Raw genomic sequence first — 3,915 nt, 5'->3', positions numbered from 1 at the left:
GGGTCTGGTTCCCCACACCTGGTAGCGAGAGCTTTCCCTCTGCAGGGAGAGGAGAGGAGGAAGGGGAGTGGAGCGGTGCCCACACCTGGAATACTTGCAGGGGTTCAGCCATAACTGGAATAAATTATTTACTAGCTGTTGCTTTTTACAAACTGCGTTACTTTAGAGAAGGATCACCAATGAGAGGGGAAATAGAGAGTATTGAGTTAATTCTAGGCTAATTTATTTAGTCTACAGTAAAATATGAACCTATTGACTTTAACACTATTTTTCTGCTGTTAACGCTGAGTCTAGATTTGAGGGTTTTCTGTGGAATAAAAAATAACAAATCATGTCCATGTTCCCTTTAATATCCTGCCACCATGGCCCTGGGACACGTCCCCCCAGCCCTCTGTCAGCGAATTGCTTCCTAGGACTTAAAGCGTCCAGGGAAGCTTTTCCCCAGCGTAGGTGTGAGCTCAGAGCCCCAGCCAGCCTCAAGCGCCATCGCTCAGACCTGGAGGCCTCTCGCTAGTGGGAGTGGCAGCAAACCCAGCGTGCGCTGTCTGGCCCAGCTGCTGCTCCGGCGGGGAGCACCGGGCACACGTGGCCTTCACCTGGAGTCATCGTTCCCTCCAGCCTCACCTGCTCCCAGGAACGGTGCTGGGGGCTGAGGGGGAGAAGAGCTAATGATTGATCTGCACTTTCATGCCCGTGCTGTGAATAGCAGCGTGTGGGCACGCCGTGTGGCTGTTCTTAACTGTAGAGGGTCTCTGCTTCAACTCTCCTTGCCAACTCTTGACCTGCTGTACCACTTTCACTGCCATCGGATTCATCTGCCCACCCAACGTGTCTTCAGCAATTCAAGATGTCAGAATTTGGGGCTGGGGTGAGGTCAGTGAACACTAACCCAGAGCTTGTCCAAAAGAAATTGCTGTAAAAAAAACAAACCAACCAACCCAAAAGAGGGAAAGCCTTGATGCTGTGTCTCATGCTGTGTACTTAAAAAAAAAGAGGAAAAATACTATATTTGTGATCAAAAAGAGGAAACTTGAAATGTGCTGGTGTTTCTAATAAAAGCTGGTAAAATTGCTTGGATTGAAGGATGGTTCCCCTTGGCTGCTGCCCGCTGGGATCGGCAGAGCCTGGCAGCAGGGCTAAGATAACTGCGCTCAGTCCTACCTCACTAATACCTTTAAGTAGCCTCCATTTCAAAGCCAGCGGCACCGCTTCCGGACGTGGGTAAGCAGAGTCCTGCTTGGAGCACAGAGGTGGTGATGTGGCCCTCAGGCTGCAGCTCACTTGGGTTCCTGCTCCTGGGGAAGAGTGGAGAAAAAGCCTGATGGAAAGCAAATACCGGAGTGTTTTAAGTACAAGCTGAAGTATGTTGAGAATGTGGAACAAGGTATAGGTTGAGCTCTGCTAATCCCAGCTTGCTGGAGCAGTTTAGATCAGGTGTTTTACCAGGGAGAGAAGGGATGTGCAGAGCTAGAGATGAGGATTGGTGTACAGCCCCTGCAGCTTCAGAAAGCTGCACATCAGTCTCTTTTGGGTGTTGAGAGAAAATTGAGCACATCTGAAGACTGGATGGGCATCTCATTTTTCAGGTCCTTGGTTCTTGCCTTGCGTTTGGATGGGGAGGTACTGCTGATAAGGAACAGCATCCCAGAAATGAGAATGGATAAGGCAACTAATTGGTGCAGGATCTTTATCACCAGCAGGCTGGCTACCACCCTCCCCCTAAGTGAATTCTGGAGGAGGTGGCGGCACTTAAATCTGAACAGCTTGGTCCTCTGCTCTTCGTTTCTCCAGCTGTCTGCCATGCTCCACTCTGCTGCTGGCTCTCCTGCCTTCTACCACAGCAGGCTCTGAGGTGTTTCTTCTTGCCACAGACACACCAGCTGAACTTGACTTTCTCAGTTGCTCCTTGGTCCACCAGACCAGAAATCCATCCTCAGCATTCCTTGCTTTGGTCTTACACCTGGATACACTGGAGCAAAGGGGTAAGAGTCTGACCACTGGAGCGGGACGAGGGAGAGGAGCCCTTCTACCAGGGGTGCAGTGGATGCCAAAGAGCTGGGGACAGGAGCCCCATTGGAAGCCAGCAGGGGTCCTTGTCCACAGTCATAGCAGCACAACTTTCCTTCGGGTCAGCAGCAGTGTACAGCAGCACATGACAGCAGTTAATGGCTTACAGGTGATCTGGGTGGGCACCAAGTGCTACTTCCAAAGCAAGTTGTAGTCCCTGCTTTTATGAGTGCAGTGAAGATGGAGCAGCCACTCAAGCTGGAAGACCACAGCAGAGCACACAGGTGCAGGGGGCAGCTGTGCTTCCTCTCCACAGCTGGAATCTTTACTTGGGGAGCAGGGAGAGCTCTGCTGCCCACAGCATGCTGCTGGGGCAGCGACTGAAGCTTGTCAGTGCCAACTGCTGGATCATCGACGTGAGCCTGGGGGAGAGTCTGCACCAGATTCCCTGCAGGGCCAAGCAGGAACACGCTTCGTGGATGAACAGTTAAAGCACATTCATGGCAGGAGGACGACTCGGGTGTTTCACAGCAGGTACAAGAGCTCTGGTATAGTGCCATGGCACAGCAACTCTCGGGAGTGCTGTGGCATCAAGTCAGCTGGAGGCAGCAATGCACACAGCTGCAGAAGGGAAGTGTTTGAAAGTCATTTGGCCACAGCAGAGGGAACCTCAAGAAGAGGCTGGGGTTGGTTCCAGGTGGAAATGCAGCCTAGCTGGAGCAAGGCAAACACCTAATCCATAACATCCAGCATGGCACAAATTCCTCTGCATGTGAGTGGATCAGCAGTCACACAGACAAGCTGCACGGGTGAGCTGCATCTATAGCTTCTCCAGCGAGCTCCCCTGAGCCTAGGCCTTACAGAGCTGTCTCTGAGGTGGCTGTGGTTCCCTCCTGAAGGCTGTTATCTTCTCTGTCTGGAAGGGGTTGGTGCTCACTGAAATGAGGCCTGCTTAGCTGCTATTTTTAGCTGCACTGTTCATTGAGGTCAGGCTTTGCTCTCACCCACGTTCCAGATTCAGCTCTCAGCAGAGTAGTTTATTTTCCCTCTCGCCCTGCCCCATCCACAGCCTTTCTCCAGTACCTCAGACCTTTAGATCTTGGTGATCTACACTCTGACTGCTCCCCAGGAGATAAGGAATTTCAGGTAAATGGGAAAAGGAGAGAATAAGCAAGCAGCCCAAAGTCAAGTAGAGGAGCCTGGCTGGAGTGTGGCACAGGGGTCCTCCTGAGGGCAGCTCCAGTCTGGTGCAGGCTTTCCTTGGCCCTCAGCCCCTTCCGTGGGGAAGCTGGGTGAGACATACTGTGCGGAGCGCCTGGCAGAACCTCTTGCACGAAATGGACTCCCCCGTTAGCTGTGAGATCCCTTCACGGGTGTCTGTGTGAGCAGAGGAGGCTCGTTTCGTAACGCGTCTGGGTTCCCGTTGCTAACAGGTCTCAGGGTACAATAAACGTGGGATTTTTAAACATCAGAAGAGTAAAGGCTTGTAAGTGGTGTCCTGGACTCGACGGCCACAGTTGCCACCCCTGTTGTAAGATGTATAAAGAGGGCCCTGAAAACCCACAGCAGAACGAGCCCCTGGCGCAGGCTGGGGTCTGCTTCGCTGCTGCTGAAGTGAGCCAGGCCGACCCGAGCGCGGAGGGAGCCGGCGCGGCGGCAGCCAGGGAGCTGCGCTGCAGGTGCTCCGGGCGCAACCCCCTTGCAGGGGTGGGGGGCAAGGAGAGCGGCACGGGGTGGAGCGCCATGCGAGGGGAGGGGGCATGTGCGTGCAGACAGGCGTGCGGCACAGCGCCTGCCGGGAGGCTGCAGCCGGGCCCGGGGCCGAGGAGGCTGCGCGGGCAGCCCAGGCCGGAGCGGGCCCTGCCGTGGCCTGAGGGAGCAGCGCGGCGTCACGCGCGCGCGCCCGGT

Source organism: Dryobates pubescens, chromosome 4 (genome assembly GCF_014839835.1).
Source record: "Dryobates pubescens isolate bDryPub1 chromosome 4, bDryPub1.pri, whole genome shotgun sequence".
Lineage (NCBI taxonomy): Eukaryota > Metazoa > Chordata > Aves > Piciformes > Picidae > Dryobates > Dryobates pubescens.
The sequence above is the reverse complement of the archived record's forward strand: the minus strand, read 5'-3'. Positions refer to the sequence as shown.